Raw genomic sequence first — 25,198 nt, 5'->3', positions numbered from 1 at the left:
GACTGTGTGTGATGCCCAGTTGTAAAATGATTTTAAGCCTTACTGGGGTGTTTGGGGAGACAAGCAGCCGTGAGCAGCCGTGAGCAGCCGTGAGCAGCCGTGAGCAAGGAATTGCAAAAGAAGCTGTTTCGGGAGTATCTAACTAGAGCAGAAAGAAAAGGATTTTCAAGGAACAGTTTCTGCTCAGCGACCGTCTGGCACTTTGCTGCACTTATACAGCCAACAGATGCACATTTACATGGTCACATTTCTTTATAAAGGCAGCACAAAGGTGCAGAAATCTTTAGTCACTTATTTGTTCAGCATTAAAGAGGTTCTTGTCATCACACAATTTCCTTTTTTTATAAGGCCCTTTTTTAGACAAGCACTGTGCTTTTTCTGCTATATTATTAAATTTGAGTGTTTTCTCCTGCTGATTGCTCTACTTTAAGCTGGCCATAGATATAAAGATAAAGCTGCACAAATATTTGTTTCATACAATTTCCCCACCTTGTGTAGATCGTCCCAACATTTTTCGTACCATGGTGATTGGTCGATTGATTAGAAGATTTCTGTCAACTACTAATAATATCTGTGCATTTATTGCCGGCCAACCTTTCTGATGAGTATTATTTGTCGGACGTGACTTTCATACGATTGCTGTCACGGCCAGAACAATGTTTGATTTGTTCTTTTACTGCTTTAATTAATCTGAATGGTTAGTGGCAGGTCAGAAGATTGCAACATATGATTGTTCGTCAGATATTTATGAGACAAAATCTGTATGTCTATGGCCAGCTTAATTCTGTTGAGACCACTCAGTTAAACAGTGGTGTAAATTTCCGTCTATTTTGGCGCATGCACAGTTGTTGCAAACCGGTAAATTGGTCCAACTGCACATATGCCGATTCGCCAGTCTCCCACTCAGCTTACCAAAGACCCGGAAGATGCTTGAATCTGCACCGAGGGGTAAATATAAAGTTAGGGGCATCTACCGGGGGGGGGGGGCGCTAGCCTGATGGGGAAGAGGGAGGGGGGTCTCTGTGGGGTGGGGGGTAGGGTTTTTTTGGCTAAAGTGTTGAATTCTCCTTTAAGGTATGACAATCCAAATTATGGAAAGATTCATCATCATGAGCATTCTGGATAACAGGTCCCATACCTGCAAATATTAATGAATGAATGATAATATTTTTAAGTTTGAGACTATTGCTATGGTATTATTCTTTATGCAGAAGCATGTTTATTTTTGACAGGGAGCAAAAAGAAGTAGCAGAGCTGGCTAAACCTCTGCTTTTACTACTTGGTTGGTTCAATACCCACAGGAAACAAGTTGCAGATGGACAGCCAGCAGGGCGGCCCGTTACGTCCCACTGATGTAAGAAAACCACCAAATGTGAAAAGAAAATGGCCCATAATGTGGCACGATTATTAGCAAAGAACAACAAAACAAAAACACAAATAGATCATTAAAGAGCATATAAACCAAATGCAGGAAAGCTTAGGTCATTGTTTATAAATATTGAAAGTCAGAAATCACTTATTCACTGGTTGCAGCAATTAGTTTATGAACAAGACCCCTTTCTTCACAGTTTTGTCTTCATTACAAAGGCAACTTGTATACCTAATGGTAATATATTTACTCCATATGAGGAACACTTATTGCAGTTGCAGGATTAAATACCCTGTGAGTAGCCATTTAGGGCTCTACCTTTTCTGATTGAAACGGCTGACTATTCTAACTGGTCTTTGTTAACATGCAGGTGGCATTTACATCTGGAATGCTTGGGACAGGGTTTTTTGAGGATTAGGGATCTTTCTGCAATTTGAAACTTCATACCTTAAGTTTGCTAAAAAAAAAGTAAAAACATTAAAAACAACCAATTGTTTTGGATTCATGCCGATTAGCTACCATCAAGCTCAAGGTACAGTTTTATTTTTATAGAGAAAAAAGAAAATCTTTTTAGAAAAACTTGCTCTCTATAGGAGATAGCCTTCCTAATTACAAGCTTTCTGGATGGATAAGGAATCTGGATATTGAGCCAATGGAACAGAAATGTAGTCATTACATTATCTTTATTTTTTAAATAACCAAGGTAGGGACACTTAGAGAATGTTGGAGTCTCTAATAGGCTAAAAAAGTCACTTTTTTTCTAGGGTATTTTTCTGCAGAATTACAACATCATTCTTCCTACTTTTAAACTCTTTGGCTGCAGCGCCAGTTTGTATTGTACTTTTACAAGTTTACAACGTAATTTAATGAAGGATCTGTAAAAAAAATACATGGATTTACAGTTTCACTTTAAGTATCTTCTAGCCCAGCCAAACATCCTGGAACGTTGCCACTGCTAAGCGTTCTGTCAGACTGAACAAAAATATATTGAGGTACATTTCTTTTCCTTTACACTGCTTGTTTTTAGACAAGGGACGAGGAACAATGAAGAATGTACACACTACAGGGATATATAGTCAAATATGGGAGCAGAACTGGCCTCACTTACTAACTGTTGCAACAAATCAGCAGTTCTACTACTAGTTAGAAAATGAAAGCACACTTTTGCTATTTTCTGCACTGGAACCATTTATTCTCTCCCTTGAGAGCAGATTGGTGCTCAGATGCAAAATGGAATTAAACAAATTCTGCAGAATTGAGACAGGAATTGAATTTGATAAATCTGGTAAATATTTTCTTGGCAAATTTTAGGTAAACTTTGATAAACCAAAAAAGAGATTGAACAGCTAAAGATCCTTCAGGATTCCCCAGTGCGATCTTTGATAAATCAGCTCTGTATATGTGCAAAACTCTTAGCACCCACCATCTTGATCGCATTATTTCAAGACGTAATGTGGCCATGATGGCAAATCTCTGTATTTTCTGTTTGATATACAGCAGATAAGCAACTTTTGCTCTCCAGTTTGTAATTTCAGCAATCTGGTTGCTAAGGCCCAAATTATTCTAACAACCATGCTCTGATTTAAATAAGAGACTAGAATATCATTAGAAGAGGGAACAAACAGAACAATAAGTTATAAAAAGTAGCAATAACTATACATTTGTAGTCAGTGACCCCTTTTAAAAGCTAGAAAGAGTCAGAAGAAGAAGGCAAATAAGTTAACTATAGAAAAGAAAAATGGAAGACCAATTGAAAAGTTGCTTAGAATTGTACTAAAATTAGCTTAAAGGTGAACCACCCCTAAGGTACTAGTGAGTATACACAAGCAATTTCATCTTCTTTTCTATATATAAAAATTGCTAGCAGCTTCCATACATAATTCTGTCTTTGACAAATGCACTAATAGCTCAGGTTAATTGCCAGATGGCCGCATACCTGGCAACTCATGAAGCAAGTGATTTAACTTCATTTTTGCTTACAGAATCTCAGCAATATTTTCCTGAGGCCATTGGCTATCCATCATTGATATAAACAAAGCAGAATGATTTTACTAGTCGCTCACACAGCGCATCTGTGTGGGGTTAATGAGCTTTTCATAAAGTGAAGCAGATCTTAGTATAATACTAAAAGATACATCATGTCACTATTAATCACTTATAATACACAAAAGCCATGAATATCTTGTAAATTATATCCTTATAAACGGTGAGTTCTGATGTCATCAGTTTTAAATGGTGAGTTCTGATGTCATTTCTGTCACATGACTCACTGAAATTTGTGCATTATAATAAATAAAGTACCCCCAGTTGCAAAATATGATTAGAAGTTACCTCGGAGTTCCATGACCTGTATAAAAACACTCGGCCTTCAGCCTCGTGTTTTTATATGGTCATGAAACTCCTCAGTAACTTATAATATCCTTATAATTTACAAGAGGGGGTACTTTATTCACTATATATTCAATTATTGGGATTCAGTTTTGTTAGTGTGACAATGTAAGTGTTCCTTTTTCATACCCCTATACAGTTAAAGCAACAGTTATTTTTGTTTTTTTCCATCCACAAAATTTTCTTAAATATAGTCTTTGTAAACCAATACATCTTTAAAAGCACCCCTCTGAGCAACTTTTCCAATATCAGACTCTGACTTTATTGAGTCTATAGAAGGACAATTCAGATAACAGACGTAATATAAGGGCCAATGGATGCTGCTAACTCATTCCCTCTACACCAGGTGCCTTATTGGCCATGGGGACTTCCAATGGTCTGCCTATTTGATATGTGGCAATATTAATATGAAATTAATGGTAGCTCCAGGGTTCCCCCAGTGAGTCAATAGACATGGTACACTTGTGCCTAAAGAATTAAACACAGTTGGTGGGCATCAGTAATGCCAACATTCTACCACTGAAGATTTTCAGCACAATTGCAGCAGATTTGTAAGGGAGGCTCTCAAGGAAACTTCCGGAAAAACGCAGCTCCACATATGTTGTACCAGAGATGATTTACATTATCGCTGGTGGAGAAGGTTTTGGAGGATATTAGTTACTCACAGAAAAGAATATTAATTGTGGGCAACTAATCTTCTTGTGTATCATGGCAAGGGTTGCCACCTTTTCCTATATATTTACCTTTTTTCCCTATTAATAACATTGGGATCAACTATCATTTTTACCGGCCAGGTGGCAACCCTAATCATGGCCCTTAAAGTGCATTTTAAGGTGCCGTATGCAGTTGTGCCAGGTGCAAGTCCCCCAGTGGGTAAAAACATTGTGGGTAAAAAACATTGCTTTTTGCAGCCAAAGTGCATTTACATGCTGTGCTATTAATCCTAATATTCTCACATGTACATTATAAAAATATATAGTATATCAGGTCAAATGAATAATTTTCCTTATTTTTTTATACTGACTCATTTACTTTGCTGACTTTGCTAAACTAGTAACTCCTATGATCCAATCTGGCAGTGGAATGCTAGAAATTGCAGCTCCCAATATCTCCAAACTCTTACCCTAAGCTCTACATTTGGAATCTGGAAATACTACAAAGTGAAAGTAGTGACATCTCTTTTACAGGCTAAAGTTCTGCTTTGGCCACAACAGAAAACGTGTGGAAGATGTGGGTGAATTATTACAGTGTCCAGTCTAGTGACTGTATCTCTAGGGAAAAAGTCCATCTAGTTTATCAAACACTAAATACTTCTTTATCATCTTGGCAACAGTAAACTCCTCTGACTGATCATCTTACGCAGGCACAGAGAGATAAAGTTTGATGCTGCAATCTATTTTCTACAAGATATAGCTTGGAGACCAATAGCACCATCTACAGGGAACAGCGTTTAAGCCATTTGGTTAGCAGAACGTGCTCTCTTTCTCTCGCTTTCTCTCCCAGTCATCATATTGGTATTGCCTTCACAAACTGCCCTTCATGTTCCGTTAATTTAGGAGGTATAAAAAGGGAAGAAAGAATAAATAAAAATAATTTTTTATAGTATTTTAAATCTGTATTAGCAGGCAGTCATCTCCTAACTGATATTGAGTAATAGTGGTGTAGGGGGCACTGGCACAATAGTGAGGATCTGGGAAAATCAGGACTATACTTTGTGCTTCTAAGCAACCCCAGCCTGGATGGAGCTATTTTAAACTTAAGTCCAGATATGCTTCCAACTGCATGAGAATTATTCTGGCATTTTACAAACTTTTGTGAAATTATATAAGTATTTTCTAGGCCATGCCCCAGTCCTGCCCCCTCCCTGCTCCTTTCTTTGCAAATATCAGAGGAATTTGCATCACAATTCTATGCATTTTAAAGGAGCAGGTAAGTTACATTTCAGGGGAAATTGCAAACAGAGGGTGGCAGACTTGTTACTGCAGGCAACCAAAATAGAGGGGCTTAAATCCAAGAGACTCCCAACCAGGCCCAGACTGGCAAACTGTGGGTTCTGGCAAATGCCAGAGGGGCTGCTATAAGGTGCCATAGAAAGCCAGTATTTAGTGGGCTGATGGGGGCTGTTTGGGCCTCTTTGTGGGCTGATTGGGCCTCTGTGTACCTGAAATGCCAGGGACTATTTAAATTCTCTGTCCGGACCTGCTCCCAATAAATTGAGGGAAGTCGACATGCGTGCTAATTACAAGTAGTCAGTAGGGCAAGTATATTTAATGTAGAAAGGAGTAATTAACAGGTAAGAGGTTTATACCTGATGTGGAGTAATGTAATTATAGCCTCTTCTGCCTGGGTGCAACAGGCCTCCCCCCGCCACAGATTCATACATGCTATTTGCCTTACCTGAAAGGGTGTTTAGATCGTGCTACAGAACCCCTAAGTCACACCCCCCAGCCCCAATGATAATTAGGTGTGGTAACAACCAATCAGCAGCATTTATTGGTATACTGACGTCAAAATAAAAAAAACAAACATATGACTGCTATAACCTGGGGCAAACTTTGCACTTGGTAAATTAGTTATTACTATGTTGCTTTATTTAAAGGGGTTGTTCACCTATAAGTACGATGTTGAGAAAATTTGCAATTGGTTTTCAGTTGCTTATTTTTCTGCTTTTTTTGTGTTATTTAGCTTTTTACTCAGTAGCTCTCCAGTTTGCAATGACAACAATTTGGTTGCTAGGGCCTCAATAGAAAGATGAGTAATAAAAAGTAGAAATAACAATAAATCTGTAGCCTTACAGAGAATATGTTTTAGATGTGTCAGTGACCCTCCCATTTAAAAGTTGGAAAGAAAAGAAGTAATTCAAAAACTATAAGTAATTCAAAAACTATAAAAAAGAAAAAAACAAAGCTAACTGAAATAACTGAAAAGTTGCTTAGAATTGGCCATTTTATATCATATTAAAAGTTAAATTGAAAGTGAACCACCCCTTTAAATCAAACGACAAAGCTGAACACTGTAAGTCTGTATTAAAAATATATACCAACTGGAAACCAGTCATATTCTTGCACATAAATGCCTTTTTTATAAAAAAAATTATATAATGAGAATAAATAAATTATTCCTTGCACTCATCAGAGGTGCCCTGCTCATACACAAACCGAGGGCACACATATAGGTAAGGTTATTTCAGCCAATGAATACATTGAAGCGTGTCTTGCCTACATTATTATTTGCTTATTGTTGTCAGGTGTTCAGTATGTGAGCACACAGCCACAGGCAGTTCAGGGTAAAAGGCTGTGAAACTCTGGCAGGAATGATGTGACTAACTGAATTATCTCTGTTATCACCATGTAATATGCTGCTATATTAATAAAAAAAAAATAACAGTTAAACTAACAAGATGTTTCCAACTGGTTATCTTAATAACCTCATATATATGCAAAGTACTTCCATCTATTGTGATCCTAGGGGTAGCTAATCTAGCCAAGGGTGTATAAGAGAGGGTTTCAGAGATTTGGAAATACCATTTAATAGTTCTGCACTGTGGGGAGAAAAGCCCCATATTGCAACTGTGGGCCCATAACAGAATATCAAGCAGCTGCCGCATCCTGCTGGGTAAAGCTGATTGTGTTTGCATGTCTGGATGCACCGCTGTACAAGTCATCGCCAGGAAGTCATCGAAGCATGTACCCGTTTTGGTCAATGGGCTCGAGAACAGCAGCTGGAGGAGTTTGTTTTCTGATGTTCTCAGCACAACTACGATGTCAGCTGGGAGCGTGTCTCTGTTCTTCTCCAGAAACCCACAGACATTGTACAAAACCTTACAGGATGGAGAGGAAAATGAAACTTAATATGATAAAAGAATTGTGCAGGAAATGTGCAGCTGATTGACAGTAATCATAGAACCTGGAAACATTCCAAAGATTCACATTTACATAAAATATAACTTCAAAATTTGCCACTTTATGCTAAATTGCAAATCAAATTTGTAAAAACTTTTCTTAGTCCAATCAATCACAAGTGGTCATTTCTAAATAAAATGGCAATTAAAAAAGTATTTTTTTATTAAGGAACAGATTCGCTGATGTTACTAGAATGTTAGGTGCCCCACTGATCAAAAATGCTATCCTTCTGCCCCAGGGGGGTGAGCTTATTTTATAACAAATGCACAGGTTGTTTAGCCACAAGTTCCAGAATTCCCAACTGCCAGTGGACGCTGATAAATGGAGTTGAACAGTTTAAATACTGTTAGTACCGATGAACACCACATCTCTAAATGACAATCACCTGGCTCACAAGTGTATTGCACAGATCTTGTTACCCGCCAATACAGCTACTAAACACTCAAACAACAAAGCAATTGGCCCCATTTGCCTGTGCAGGCTAATAACTGAAAAATCATACAAAATAAACCATGAAAATTAACTGAAAAGTTAACTGAAGGTTTTTTTTAAAAAAAATAATAACGAACTAAAAGTTAAAATGAAAGGTGCACTACCCCTTACCACCTGTAGAGTCTGGCCTTAGGCAGTAGGACCACTAGCTGCAATAACATACCAATACTTGTACCCATACTTTACCTTTCCAGCATAGTGCTGAATCCCAAAACAAAGCTAAATGCCTTTTGGCCTCCAAAAGTATTTGCATCTCATGTTTTCTTCATATTTGGCTGCAAAATAAATATTCCTTTGGTTAATTATTATAAGAGATGTATGAAAAGGAGTGCTTAAAGGGAATGTCAGCACTGCTGCTTTTCTACTTTGACCTAATTTTGCTGGGCCACAACATATTGCATACTCCAAAATATTGTCAAGCATTAAATGATACCCTGTAGTCTAGCAGCATCAAGGTTGAATTATACATACATCGCCCCACAAAACTCCAGCTCCTCCAGAACATTAGCCCAATAAATAAAATGGACTTGGCCAATAAGAGTCTCACCTAATCAGCAACAGCTTCTTGTTCATTCTGACTAATGACTAATTGGCTACTACCACTGTTTGTGTACTTTGACAATATCTATAATAAAGGCTGCCAGACATCTACTTAATAAAGCATATCCTGACCTCCCACGACTCATTCTTTTTCTTTAACAAATTACCAGTCTACAAGAGAGGTGGGTATTAAATGAACTTACAACTGCAGTTTGCTACCATGTTGTTCAGTAATCATTAGGCAAGTCAATCGAGAGAATAGTATTCAGCAGATTTCTATGATTATCCAGAACAAGAGGTAGAAGTTACCGATAAACAGCATACACTGGTTTCTACTTCTTCTGTTAATGACATTTAGGGGGCTATTTATCAAAATCCAAAAAGTTCTCACTATTTTTTGAAAACCACTCCAGACAAATCCACATGGACTTTTCCCTCATTTATCAATACATGTTCACAAATTTTTCATGTGCGGAAAAAGTCACAATAAAATCGTAAAAAATCTGAATCATATGTTTTTTCTGGATTTTGCACTCGAAATCTATGAGTTTTTCAAAAAACAGACAAAAATAATTTTGCATTATGTTTCATTGCCCTTTTCAACAATTAATTAAACCAGTTCCTACCAACTAAAGTTGGGTCAGTTGCTTGTGAAAATCTGCTCTCTTCATCAAGCAGGGACAGACCCATTGGCTTTTGGAGAAAAATATCTAAGAGTGGCCGGTTGGCCTTGTACCTCACCAAGGCCGCATCTATACCTTCACTCTGGTGTTCCATCTGTAGGAGAGGGAATGAAATGCTGAAACATGGTTTCCAGCTCCAAAATTAAAAGACAGCATGGTGCCCTCCAGCCCTAACAGGCTGCTGCAATTTATTGCTCCAATGATTGTAGAGATCAGTACAATACAAACAAGGCTACCACATGGGAAGATACAGCCGGCAGTTATTTTTCCTCTTTAGTAGAGTGCAAATGAATGTCCAGGCATTAATAGCCTGACAATTGTGTGCAGTGCATATTTATGCAGCACAATATTATTGGTATGCTTTTAGACTGAATCTACTACTACTGCACTGAAAGAACAAGAGACTTAGTAGCTAAGGCCTCTAACTGTATAAGTGATCCTGATACAATGAAGCTTGAATTTCATGTATTTATTAGCATCATGTGACTGGGCAGGTTCCTTGATTTGCAAGAGCTCAAGCACCAAAATTATACATTATGAGCATGTGTCTTATCCTTTTCTGTGTAGTAGATCAAATGGTCTATGTCAATGTCATCAATTCTGCCTTTTTGGGGTTACAACCATGAAATGCCGTAAGTAATGTCATCATCAGAGTTGGGTCTTGCTGAAGCCAATAGCATGGAAAGGGTTACAAAAATATGTGTTTTCTTAAAAAGTGTAAATAAAAACTATTAAAAAATGCAAAACAAATGTTTAAGTAAAAAACAAGTGAAAAATTAATAAGGGCAATTAAATGCAAAGATGTGTGTTCTTGCTCAAAAATTCCAGTAAGACCGATGCTACAGGACTGGGAGTTACAGCTCATGAACTAACAAAGAGCCACTTATATAGGTAAATTGTAGATCAGATTGTAAATCAAATTGTAAGGCAAGATATAGTGAATAAAGTACCCCCTTTTGTAAAATATAGGGATATTATAAGATACCGAGGAGTTTCATGACCATATAAAAACACGAGGCCGAAGGCCGAGTGTTTTTATACAGGTCATGGAACTGCGAGGTAACTTCTAATATCCTCATATTTTACAACTGGGGGTACTTTATTTATTATAATACACAAATTTCAATGAGTCATGTGACAGAAATGACATCAGAACTCACCGTTTATAACTGATGACATCAGAACTCACCGTTTATAAGGATATAATTTACAGGATATTCATGGCTTTTGTGTATTATATAGTTATAATGTACCGGTTTAGGTACATTCTATGATACCTGATGTGTATATTTTGAGTAGGTTTTGCAGTTCTAAAATGAGGGAATTAATGTACCTGTTCCATTGCAAATATATGCTGATTAAAATAAATCTGGATCTGTTCGTTATTAATGTTAATGCAAAGCTGCTCGGAGTTCCTTTTGAAGTTTTCGAATCCAAAAATATCTAGAATTTCAACTCATCATTTTTTGATGATGGGACTAGTTTCTCTAATGCTGACCACCCGGGATTGATAATGTTGTCCATGTTGATCTGTATTTTTCTTAGGCTAACCATGGTTCTGGGCATAGGGGCTTCATGATGGCCCCCCCAAAAAAGGTGGTAAATTTGTCAATTCTAAATGTGGTAGACATCCTGGTCCCCTTCACCCTTACACTTATGGCTCCATAAGCAGATATCACCCTGCCTTCCCTTAATCCTTGACAGCTGGAAAGAGGAAGTGGCTATAATGCTCAAAGCTTTGACGTCTGCATGGGATCAATGTTGTGCCATATTATACTGCAATTGTGCCAGTATATGCAATCTGCTTCCCATATGTAATAAAAGGCACATAGTTTACCCATGAGCAGTAACTAATAGCCACCAATAAGACGTTTGTTTTTAAACAGGTGACCAGTAAATGCTACCTGCTGTTTGCTATAGGTGATAAAAAGTGTAGCAAATGTTGCTGCTGATATTACATAACCCTATTAGTCTGTTATTTACTACTTTTGGAAGGAAGCATTCGTGATTTGAGGTTAATAGTTTCCATCAAAACACATAATGTTACGTTATTTTTAGGTCTTTAAAGATGTAAGGCAGGGTGTTCAGAAATGTTGGCATGGCATCCAGTTTTGTGGTTTAAACCCACCATGCTCAGTAAGCCATTGGCTGTCTAAAGAGGATGGGAGTGCTGCATTTCTGCGCAGCTGTAGAACCTTGGTCATAGCAACCATGTTATATTTTACATTTATCACCCCATTAAATCTTGAGAGTTCATTGTTCTGTCTATGGAAGAAATTACATATGAACCTATCACTGTTAAGCATTATAGATCCCCTCCTATACTATGAAGCATGCACATCACATGCATATCCCAGTTTGCTGTTATTTCTGGTAACTATTCACTCTTATACCCAAATATAGTGCAACATTTGATACTTGCCAAATATTTGTGTCTGGTTCCAGAAGAGTCCAAAAAGAAAAAAGTCCCAAGGTTTTGGATAGGTTCACACTCCTTGGCCGGCTTTATACTTGTATCCCTTCAAGTCCAACCCTTAATATCTAAAAACAAAGCCAGCGCAAAAAGGCACAGGAAAAAACTAAGAAATATATAGGGTAATATTGTTTGGTATACGACTCCCCGTATAGTGCTCTATGAAGTTTATTAAGTACGCCGAATGTGTATTAGACCCCTTAGAGTAACAACGCCACCATTAGAGAAGAAAGAAATGGGATCTACCTTCCTTTAGTATAATCTTGTTTTTTTTGCAGATGGGTACTCACAAACGTGTTCTTTTATAACTTGCACATAATTGTTACCCCAAAAAATTGCAACTTCCTCTTTGGTGCTAGCTGTGGAGTAATATGCACCAGCAATAGTGTAAAAGGTTTTGTATTCCTTTAAAAGATTTTTAAAAATACACTCACATGGTATCCAAAGTATAAAACAAATTTTAATGGACGTTCCCTTCGAGCTCCCTTTTGTTATTTAACCTGACCACACGCTTGATTTGCAAATGTAATCCGCCTTGCAGCATCTTTTCCTCGTGCTTCGTCGGTTGGGCGCTCTCTTGTGACGTCACTTAGCCTTACGCGTTTGAGGAAGTTGTCTTTTGGCGCTGGCTATGTTTTTAGATATTACTTGTTGCAGAAGTGTGTTGATAATATTAACTATCCAGCTAAAAAGCCATACAGAGCTTTGAACATAGCATCCTGGACATCAGCCGCTTTGTCAACTGTATTTGTGGTCAGTCAAGTGGCTATATAAATGAATATGCCTCTTCTTCCTCCCCCAACCTGCATTTTGATACTTGAATAAAGATCTATGTGACTGAATTTAAAACTTGATTGGAAGATGGAATGTCAAACCAGGATGCCATGCAGTTTATAATACAGCAGAAAACACCAATATGAATAAGAAGCATGTTTAAGCTAAGAGGTTTCTCTTTATTTGTAGGTTTGGTTTCTTTTATTCCCTTTCTTATTCTCTTTCGGGCATGCAACTCAAAATGCTGCTCGTTTGTCAGGCTTAGGCAACCATATAATAGACTGACTGAGTAGAAGGCACTAATAATAATACCGAACCAAATACATTTCATAATTATTGGAAATGGATCAGTCCACTCCAAGAACTTTGCATCACCCCTCGAGGTCAGTTGGTTTCTGTATTCAAGTACAATAGATAAAAAAACTGCTGACAATTCGTGGTTATCAACCCACAACATGTTTCGGGATACCACCCTTTATCAAGTGAACACTTGTTACACATTAAAGGTGTTCTGCAGGTTGATAACCGCGTATTGTCAGCAGTTTTTTTATCTTTTATGCTTGAATACGAAAAGCATACTGATAGGGAGTGCAAGGAAAACTGTGACGAACAAGACAAAGTACAGGTTCCATCTTAGATGATCAGTTGGATTCTTATTGATACATGTAAGTATAAGTATGGGATCTGTTTCCAAAATGCTCGAGACCTGGTATTTTCCTTATAAGGGACCTTTCTTTAATTTGGATCTCCATACATAAGGTCTACAAGAAATAATTAAACCCACTATGATTGTTTTACCTTCAATAAGGGTTAATCATATCTTAATTAAGATCAAGTACAAGGTACTGTTTTATTATTACAGAGAAGATGCAAATATTTTTTTTTACATTTTAATTATTTGTTTATAATTGAGTATATGGCAGAGGGCTTTCCTATAATTCAGCATTTTCTGGATAATGGGTTTCCGGATAACAGATCAAATATACATTTCTCCATGCCATAACCGTGCAGCAATCTGAGGAAGGTCAAATGTTGAACAATGAGATGGGCACTTTCTGTCTTCCCAGAATCGCTCTCTCCACTGATGATATTGCACTGACATGTAGCAGAAATAATCTGGTATAAAATATTAGCATAATGCAATTTAGTGCATTCCGCTACAGAAAAAGAAACAAAACAGCCAACATGTCTATTTTTCTTACATTGACTTTTCTGATTCAGATATGCAAAACAATGAAGTGGTTTCCTCAAAATAACATGCCAAATTAAAAACATAATTGAATTTAAACAAAAAAATTAGATATCCCCACCAGGACCCAATTTCCTATGATTGACAATTTTTTTTCAGAATGCCCTATTTTCAAGGGTTCATACATATGTGGTTCAAAAATAGGGAAGAAAGTGGTGCACCAGAATAAATTGTAAATGACTCACCGAATAATAAATGTGGTCCGGGTGCTCCAGCCCCAGACCCCTAGCTTTAGGGAGTGGTAAGGCAACAGATATATGGAAAGAACAGGGCAGACCAGCACTCAAACGGATCCACTGGACCAAGGAAAATTAGTTCAAAAATATATTTTTACAAAGTTAAAAGTGTATATTTGCATTTCCATCCGCCCTACACATTTCGCACCCACTCAGGGCACTTAGTCATGCGCTCTCATGCATGTGTGGTACTAGGGTTAACTAAGGTGTGCCCTCTGTGCAATCACACAGAAACATTTTAGCAAGTCAGACCAAAAGGTTTGGGCAGCTGTAGCAGGTAAAATTGTAGGCCTTTTTTTTATTTTGGCAAAAAATGGGTGCAAACTGCTATGTACTTTTGCACCTTGCCCTGCACTTTCAAGAAAAGCCAAAGGCCTTTGCACTCCATACTGAGTGCCAAGACTTGTATCTGCCCCATGAATAAAAGCACCACCTGGGTTCAGTATAGTGTACCCACTCCCTAGCTTGCACATTATTTTGGTGCACTAGTTAAGCAGCGCCAGAAAGTTCAGGGTGCATAGAAGCCCAGTACTTACTGGGTGCCCTGTGAAAAGTGGTAATGACATGGTTATGTGCCAGCCAAAGCCGGGCTCTACATTTAATGTCGAAGTTGTTGCATTATAAACAAGCAATAAATTATGAGATTGTGCTCCCCTTAATTCTTCTTCACTTTTGGCAGGGACGTTGGTAAACGAGGCTCCTTGACTTTTGCAATTTTATCACATATACTATGTTAACCTATTCCCGAGATTTCAAAAAAATATAGAAGCATTAACATGTCTGCAACTTTTTTTCCCACAATCCGTTAATTTTGCTCATTCATCAAAGTATTTGCTACTTCTTCCCACACTGGATTTTTCTTGAGAAATTGTTTGCCAGGTTAAGGCAGTCAAATTACCTTTTGCAGAAATCTTACAAGCCCGTGCAGGTTTCTATCAGGGAACCAATTTGTAAAGATGCAAAAAAAAGAATGAGCATCTCATTTATTTTATTGTCAGATTTTGGAGTGACATAATGAATTTGTAAAATATTTTACTGCATTATTTCAATGACACAGAAACGATAGTTAATGGTGTATTAAACATTATAATGCATTAAACATTATTATTCATATTATTCACAGTTTATTATTCTGTATGCACCAAAGCCCATAGCTGGACTTAGTTTACCTGATCTTTGCAGAAGGTAACCATTACCTGGTATGCTGCATCTGTAGAGGCAAATATATGGGGAGGGTTTGAGGCACGCTTGACATGTTAAAGCTTGGAAAACTAAGAGAAACTAAACTGCTGTGGAACATTTAAAGATGCATTAACTGTTTAATCTATCGTCACCCTTCAACACCAGTAAATGAATTAACAATGCCATAATAAGGGATGCTGTTATAAATATAGGTGATAGGTGAATATAGGCCAGTAGTCTCATAGCTCATTTAGGTTAGGACTACATGGACGTTTTCGGCATGATCCGACGCGCTGCGACTGCATCCGACAGTCATGTTGCGTCGGATCAACGCTGCAACTTCATCCAACATTTCTATCACTTACCTTAGTTATGTTGCATGCGACTTGTCGCAGGCATTTTGTCGCAGTGCGTCGGATCGGCCTGAAAACGTCCATGTAGTCCTACCCTTAGACATTTCAGGAAAGGCTGTGCTTGTGCTCATTAACTAGGGGGAGGGGGACATTCCCCTTTGCCAGCAATCATCATGGAGTCCTTGCATTATACTGTCTGAGGCTTTATTTACCATTCCTATCCCATACCATACCCAATCACTGATGTTTGCTAGTAGCTGTGGGCTAAAATGTACAATACACAGTACTGCTTTTTATTGTCCATTCTATACATTCAAACACTGCACATCCAGTAGAAATCATCTTGTTCTCCTACCTGTGGGGAGTAACTGCTGAGATTCTGGAATGGGTTTAAAGCTATTTATATATCCCCAACATAAGTTTAAATCTGTAAGTCAGCATATCGTGTCTGCAACTGATATATTATAGTGTCCTAAAACAAGAAAAAAGAAGTAAGACAATCTGCCAGTAAAGTATTGATAATGCAGTAATTATTATATTTCGTCAGCATTCAGTTTGACACCTTTGGAATCCAAGATTCATAAATTCATTGAAGCACTGGAAACACAACACGTTTTAGACATCACTCTGGCTACTTTCCAACTATATTGTATCAGTTATTTGTTTCATGCGAAGAATACAAATCTAATTTCCTTCAGTTTCCCTAAAAAATTAACATGCCTAAATGGCACAGTTCCATTTCAATACGTGAGTCTACCAGTGTGCCTTGCACAAACTTTTTGTGCTTCATAAAAAAGATAACAGCTGCCTGGTAGATCTAAAAACAACACTTAATGGTAAAATCCAGGTCCCACTGCGACACATTCAGTTACATTGAGTTGGACTAACAACAGCCTGCTAGAAAGCAGTTCCATCCTAAAGTGCTGGCTCTTTCTGAAGCACATGACCAGGCAAAATGACCTAAGATGGCTGCCTACACACCAATATTACAGCTAAAAAAAAACACTTGCTGGTTCAGGAATGACATTTAGTAGAGTGAATTATTTGCAGTGTAAACAGTGTAATTTAGAAATATAAATGACATCATAAAAATCATGACAGAATCCCTTTAAGCAGATGAGAGAAGAGGCTCCACCTTGTGCTCCAACTCAACGGATTTGCATTAGATCCACCTGCGTGCACTCACAAAGTGGGGCAGAAGTGGTGTTCAGTCCAAATAGGAGGAAGGAGGCATCTTCAGGCCGACCTCCTCTCCTCTGTGTGTGACTACACGCAAGTGGAAGCAGCTTAGCACAATGGAGCTTAGCAGGGTCATGGAGTGGATCCTCTTCTCTCAGCCAGCAAAAATAGGAAGGCTAAGAGCAGAGGAGCCTACACAGCCCCATGTACACATGCCTAACCCCTTAATCCCAGACTATAGTTCTGGCTTTTTGTGTCCACTTTCCTGTAGTCAATATCAGTGTGCTTTTATCATCAGCATCTTTTGCCTTTAGGGGCTTTGACTTAATCTTCCTGTGACTTTAGCACCAGGCAAGTGGACATATGTAAGAATAAATATGTAATTATTATTAGGTAAACTGATCATTACCTCATCCAGAAATTTAAGGTTAAGCAGGTCATCATCTAGACATGAGTTTTCTTTAGCCTGAAGAACATACGGCCTTTTGGCATGCATGCGTTCATACCTGCAATGGAGATGTGTACAACACAAGCATTATAGATACAATACCAGCCTACAGATAAATTATTATACATAATATCTTGTCCAGTAATATTTCCATTAATAGTAACTGTACACAGTGAGACAATAATTATGCTATAGAATTATTTGTTGTATAGTTATAGCAAATGAGAATGCTGTTTGCATGAGTGTGATCACTGTGCGAGGTCATTGTGCACAAAAATGGTGTTAACAGTCATTTAAATTCACAATTTGCTAAAATGTTTTGCGAATATTTTCTCTGCCACCAAAGTTGTCATAACTCGTAAACACAAGAGTGTGCACATAAATATTCTCATTTTGCCATTTCTATAATGTTTCAAATACTCTTGAATACGAAAATCCTAACTAAATCTATATGTTATTCCAGTATAGACTCAACTTGAAGATCTATGAGGCAAATATCACAGCAAATTAACCAGATAAGGTAGAAAACAATGTAAAAGGTTCTTTTCCTCCTTGTTTGCCTTTCACCATCCTGTAAAGTCTCTTCCGATCAGCTGCTTTTTTGGAACATGATTCTCCTTAAGTGTAACACAGCCTTGTGGTCATGGGTTTAATCTTTGGTCTTTAAGTCACAGTCATACCTCCCAACATTTTGGAAATAAAAAGAGGGACAAAAGGTTGCTGCTCATGAAATTTTTTGACCACGCCCATTTTGGTGGCCACATCCCCTAATTACCATGTTCATTTTGCAAAATTTGGCAGGTTATGAAAATTTGAACATATTTCTGTGTTTTGCTAATGAAGGTGACTTGCCCTTTAAGCTGTGAGTCTAACTTTTCCCAAAGGACCTGCTATCTTATATTGTTACAATTATTTATTTCTTTATCTTGAAATTGTTACAAAAGTATCTTATAAGCAGCTGTGGCTGTTCTGGGCTCTCTGCCAAAAGCCAATTAATTAGAAACTTTGTTTCTTTTTCTGGCTGTTACGTGCAGAGAAAAACGGGTTGAGCTGTCAAAAGAAGGACTGTCCCTCTAAAAACAGGACTGTTGGGAGGTATGCAGAATTAGAAGCAAAGTCATTTATCTGCTAACTCAATGTAATCTGAAAAACCCAAATGGCCTACCAGGAAAGGGTTAATTAAAGTTAAGATTATTCATGCACACCTCCCCAGCTGGGCTCCTCACCTTCCCTGTTGGTATGTGTGTCCTACATTTTGTACTGGAAGAGGAGCCGCAGATACAGAATTAAGCAAACCCCTGCTGTGGAACATTTAGTTCTGATCCTCCTTCCTTCCAACAGCCACAAGATCAGAAACATCTATCTACACGTTGGGTCTTTCATTGCCCTTTAAAATAATTTTTTATATTCAACTGGATGTGTTCACTATTTTGTCCGCCCTATATCTTTAGGTTTTGCCTTATACTTGTACAAACTAATCTAATCATTCAACAACTACAGACTCTTAAAACATAGACTCTACCTACTTATCAGTTTATTCATATCTTTTACATTATACTTAATTTAAATACGGATTTTATCACTGAATTTAGGATAAAGACATTACAAATAAAATGAACTGACATTAGTAATTCTCTGCTGCTCACTGACTCTTTTGGGTTATTTGCAGATACAGAGATGCTTTTCTGATTCATTCCACAACAGAAATTAATTAATTGTACCAAAGTTAGCATAATTTACGCGCTTCCATATTTACAAAGTTCAATTTCCCCAATTTATCTCATCAGTGAGACAGTTTTAAACCACATTATAACTGTCCTACTATTTCATCTAGAATTCCCTTGTTACTGAAACATGCTAGCTCTGGGCAACAGTTACATCTACTTTGTTCTTAATTTATACAATTCACTATAAAGTTTTATAATGAAACTATAAAAGAAAAATGCAGACACAACAAAAGCATAAAACCCTCCATGTGTGCCGTTTATTTTGCTTATTGTGTTTAACGGAGCATAGAATCCAGAGGAGTTCAAGATGCATGGCATTCAGCATTGAGATCCACACACATTCTGTAGGGCTCATTTACATCCACTGGGATCACAGAGACCCCTCGAACTACTGCATTGGTCAGGAGATGGCGAGATCTGTTGCGCCTATTGATGCAGGGGGACACTGAAGCTACAGCCAACTCCTGACGAGTGCAGTAGCTTCAATGGAAGGCAAGCACAGCTATACGTTAGTGCAAGTAACATATTTTGATGCAAGTAACTTTAATTTATGGAGTTTTACTCACAACTGCCTGCAGGAAAATCTGAAGCACGACAAGATTGTAATGTTCTCATGCAGATATATTATGCTGTATTTTTCAGTACCTATAGATACTAACACCTATGGTGATGTTTGTCTTCAATGTTAATAAATATGCCCCCAAGCAATTCTGCACTGTCGTTACACCAAGTTTAATGGCTTTGACTATAGATCAGACAATTACTACTCAGTAAAAGAACATTTATATCTTGGTCCTTCACTGCCTATAGATTTAGTGTTTAAGGACTGGGGTTTTAACCCAGACATATTACAACCTGCCACAGCTTACATTTTGTTGCCTTAACCACATCACATAGAACACATATTACTCACTCCAAGCATTCAGGTTGGAAACGGGGAAGTGAGATTAAATTGAAACAGCCCTAAATACTTTTGGTATTTAAATGAGTATGACTTCTGGATATGGTCTTGCTCTTGTATAATGTTGCTAATCTTCAATTTTCAGCATACTTATTACACATACATGTATTACTCTCATTATCATGTTGCTCAGTGGCAGAGGCCAGCGTAATACAAGAGAATTTTCATTCCATGTTCTTTGTTCATGTGATCATTTCCAGCGTGATTTTTTAAACACCTTCATCAGCTAAACTTTTGTTTTAGTATCAAATATAATCATATACCTTTGCATTGCATATTATTCTTGTTATCCTACTATTTCATAAAGAATAATACATGAGGGCTAAAGTGTTGCAAGCAGCTACAGTCGATGCACAGGGTCCTTCATCACTGAGCTGCAGATCACATTGGTGCTTCATGGTTGCGGCCCCATAACGAAAACTTCATAGGATTGGGCTGTAAATGGTGCCTCTTCTGTTGCAGTCTTTCCTATGTATGTAGCAGCTCCAGCAGAAATTATATTGCATCGTGCTTGATAGGAGGTCAGTATGCTAACATATCCCAGGTGCCATCTGGCAATTTAGCAGACAACGGGCAATGTAACAGGATTGTATTCTTTTCCATTCACCATCATAACAAAAAAACTACTAAGCATACTAGGAAAATTCTGAGTGAAAATGGAGGAGAATGCCAAAAATGCACAGATACCCCCATGATCTCAGTAGTGAGTGGGCCTGCTGTATTCATCTTAAATAATTATGTGTTTTTGATAGAGGACTGAATACTTTGCATCGATATATATACAAATATATACAGTATATATGTGTGTGTGTACATTTTCTCTTACCCCTGTCCTGAATATAGCCAGTAATTGCTTCAGAAGACCAACTTCTTTCTTCTACTTCTTTTTAGAGTTCCCCTGCTACCTGCTACACAGTAGTCTTCTGTCTACATTCATGTAGGGATTAACCTACATGAGAAGTAACCTGTCAGGAAACCCCAGGCTTAATTAGCAGGTGAATGATGCACTACTCATAACTGGGAACCCAAATATTGTGGAGTGAGTTGACCTTTGATGGCCTTCGTTATCTGTAGAACCTTGCTTTGGTAGGACAATACAATGTTCAGGGTGATCACTGGAAATCAGCAGTTAAACAGGGTGGTTTACAACAGTCACCTGCTTCATATCAGAAAGTTTAATTCTGCATAAGGTATAGACCTAAGTGCAAGGGTTAAAATGTACACAAGTTCTTGCCCATAAAGGGGTTAGTATCTGTGTCTGAGCAGACAATGCACTGGTATTGAACATTTCCACCTCTACTGGAGGATTTCCATGGTGCTTCTGTGGGTGTTATCTACATGCTAAATGTGAGAACTGTTTTATCTGATACTTTGATTGTGATTTTAGTTTGACCTGTTACTGTTGCTAATAAGTTACATCTATATTGCTCTCTATTGATTGTCCATTTTACACATAAAATTGGGAAATACACCGAAGTAAATGGAGAGCCTGTGACCTCATTGATTCCTTTTATAGAGGTAAAAGGAAAAATCAACTTTAGTGCTGAATATGAACGTCTTTTTGTGCAGTGTAGAGCTCTGGAAATAGAGTCTGCTCAAGTGAAAAATAATTGTGTTACTGAGCAAACAAGGCAATCTGAGCGCATGATGAGATCTGAGCAGAAGAAAAGAAAAAGGGCAGGAAAGGATTCAGTCGCTTAATAACCAAACACATTGGGGTCACTCAAGCACACCTGCTGTTATTGCCCATTCCACAGTGAGAGCTTTTCAGAATATCCCAGCAGGCACAATACTTGAACTTGTGAGAGAAGTAATAATGATAATGGCAAGTTTTATTCATAATATTCCTGCCGTGTTAATGAAATAAAAGATTTTTCTAACCACTTGATAAGATGTAAGGGAGGAAAGGTAAGTCGTTGAAATGGGAAAGAGCAAAGGTCCATGTTTTTCTGATTCTAGACCCAAACCTTGGAGGTCCTTCTTCCAACAGGAAGCTAAAGAAAGACCCATGATCATATTTTGCTAATTATTCCCCATTCCCGTTTTATGAAGAATGGAGAAAGATGTTCAACCTTTTCAGCAGCACACACACTGTATATAGAGGTGCCATAGGAAACTCCCCTATTTCAGAGTAGTGGTCATTGCATTTTCTTTGACTCTTTTCAAATAAATTTACATTTGTATATACCTGATTCTACATACAAAAATATTTATTGTACAGGTATGGGATCTCCCATAGACTCCATTTGATTCAAATAATTCAAATGTTTAAAATGTATTTCCTTTTTCTCTATAATAATAAAACGGTACCTTGTACTTGGTCTCAACTAACATATAATTAATCTTTATTGGAAGCAAAACCCGCCTATTGGGTTTATTTAATGTTTACATGATTTTCTAGTAGACTTCGGGAAGGAAGAACCAAATTACAGAAAGATCTGTTATCTGAAAAACCCCAGGTCCCGAGCATTCTGGATAACAGGTCCCATACCTGTACCTATATTTGTCAAATATGGCATGAAACAAGATACAAATGGGACATAATTTACAAACACCTATTAAAAACATTTGTAATGTCTAAATTATTTATTAAAAAATTTCAAAGAGATAATGAGATGCCTAAAGGTGACCATGCACATCCTGACCTTGTACAGTATTCTAGTCACACACAGGTTTTCCTTTTCATACAAGCTTCATTGGGAAGGGTGCAGATCCCTACCTTACCAAGCCGTGAGAAGATGGCTAGGGTTAGCTAAGTGGTGGTGTATAATATACAGAATACAATAATATACAATTTAGCCACATTTTTTGTTCATTTTGTTCTGGCAGACAGCCATAACAAAAGCAAAAGCAGATATAGCTTCACTTCACTTCTTTCTCTGGCTATGCAACATGCAACTTTTAAATCTGCCCACTAACAAACCATATACATAGTACATGGATATTGGTAAGGATTGTCCGGCCACCCTATATGTACAACAATCATACCATAGAGCAGGGGTCCCCAACCTTTTCTACCCGTGAGCCACATTTAAATGTAAAATAAGTTGGAGAGCAACATAATCATGCAAGAAGTTCCTATGGGTGCGAAATATAGAATGTTGTTGGCAATTGGTAGCCTCTATGTAGACTGGCAGCCTACAGGAGGCTCTGTTTGGCAGTACACATGGATTTTGTACAACTTGCCTTCAAGCCAGAAATTCAAAAATAAGCACCAGTTTTGAGGCCACTGGGATCCAAGGCGTCGGAGAGCAACATGTTGCTCACTAGCCACTGGTTGGGGATCACTGCCATAGAGGTACCAATAGTGGCAATCTCCAGCGGGCCCATAGGGGGAGCGGGGGGGGGGGCATGGTGCAATTGCACTCCCTGCTCCCTCTGTAGTTATGCCACTGTTTTCTTTCTACTCTCCCTCTTCAACTCACCAGCAAGCATTACCTTCCCATATCTCCTAACATTTGATCGCCAAACCCCCTGATTACCATGTCCATTTTACAAAATTTAGCAGGTTATTGAACACATTTCTGGGGCTTTAGGTATCTTAAATTGTTACAATTGTATCTTAAATTGTTACAAATGTAACAAAATGCTGGCGTTAAGTGTTCTGGACTCTCTTCCAAAAAGCACATTTCAGAAACATTGTATTCTTTTCTTATGTCAGTGCAGGAAATCAAAGAGAAACTATGACTTTTTTAATAAAAATCCAGGGGGCAAGTTATGAATAATTTGGGAGAATAACCTTACAAATTATTTTTACTAATGTCATCTGTGTCATATGGCTCCTATTTTAATATATAAGGATAGTAAAATTTAACCCAGAGTCCCAAAACCTGAAGCACTTCTTTTATTATCCCTATGTTTTTTAATAATGGTCCTATCACATTTGCACTAGCTTTAGCTAAATATTCTTAGACTTGATGTTAGTGATGGGCGAATTTGCGCTGTTTCGCCGAAATTCGCGAAACGGCAAAAAATTTGCAAAACTTTTTGACGCCGGCGCCCGTTTTTGATGCTGGCGTCCGTTTTTTTGAGAAAAATGTTTTTGACGTCGGCGAATTTTTGCCGCGAATTTTCGCGGGCGTTTCGTGAATTTATTCGCTGGCGGCAAATCGCGCATCACTACTTGATGTTAATCAACTTCTGAATCTGGCAACAGCTGGTGGGAGACAGCAGGCCACCAAGAGAACTAGCAATATGTATCATAGTAATGACGTGACCTGGCACAACAAAGGTACCTCTTTACTTTAGGAATTCTGTTTACATATATGTTCTACATACTCTTTCTTGGTCATGTTTTAGCATTTACAGGTTATCTTTTTTTTAAACCTTTATAATTTTGTCTTCAATAGCCCTAGCCAAGTCTCTCCTGGTTGCAATCAGTATCAATGATATGAGTTCTTGAACGAGCTGGAATAAAATGTTGTCATTCAGCATATTTACAAACCTGAGAGCTTTTTCTGTCTTGGGAACCCCATTTCCCCAGTTTATGTCTGGATAATTGAATACACCCATAATAATAACTTGGCCTAGTTGTGAAGCCAATTCTATTTGTAAAATTATATATATAGCATACATCAATGATAATTTTCTTTTTATCCTTTTGCCCAATCAAAATCTCTACCCAAAGGGATTCCACTACATATGTAGGTACTGGAGAGCCTGTACCTAGGATGGCTTTTTTTGGGGGGGGGGGCCCACTATATATCCTCCTTTCTGTTGTAAGCCACCAGCGCAGCGCCTGACACTTAGGGGCAAATTTACTTATAGTCGAATATCGAGTGTTAATTAACCCTTGTTATTTGACTGCCAAATTGAAATCCTTCGACTTCGAATATCGAAGTCGAAGGATTTATCACAATTCGTTCGATCGAACGATCGGATCAAAAATCGGATTTTAATCCATCGATCGAACGATTTTTCTTCGACCCAAAAAAGCTTAGAAAGCCTATGGGGACCTTCCCCATAGGCAAACATTGACTTCAGTAGGTTTTAGGTGGCGAACTAGGGGGTCAAAGTTTTTTTTTAAAGAGACAGTACTTCGACTATCGAATGGTCGAATAGTCGAACGATTTTTAGTTTTTTTTATTCTATTCCTTCACTCAAGCTAAGTAAATGGGCCCCTTATTGTAACATCTTGAGTTGGAGCTGAGTGAGAGTAAAACTCTTCTATGCAATCTATGCATAGACTATATTACACATGTATTATTTGGGCAGGAGAAGCGGTACATGAGGGGAAGTGCAC

At 37.9% G+C, this 25,198-nt stretch overlaps 1 pseudogene; it reads right to left on the bottom strand.

The window, feature by feature from the left end:
- LOC108702268 overlaps nucleotides 1-25,198 on the bottom strand; it is an 83,610-nt pseudogene that overhangs the window by 11,327 nt on the left and 47,085 nt on the right.

Source organism: Xenopus laevis, chromosome 9_10S (genome assembly GCF_017654675.1).
Source record: "Xenopus laevis strain J_2021 chromosome 9_10S, Xenopus_laevis_v10.1, whole genome shotgun sequence".
NCBI lineage: Eukaryota > Metazoa > Chordata > Amphibia > Anura > Pipidae > Xenopus > Xenopus laevis.
Note: the sequence above shows the minus strand (reverse complement) of the source record. Positions and strands in the feature narration are given on the sequence as shown.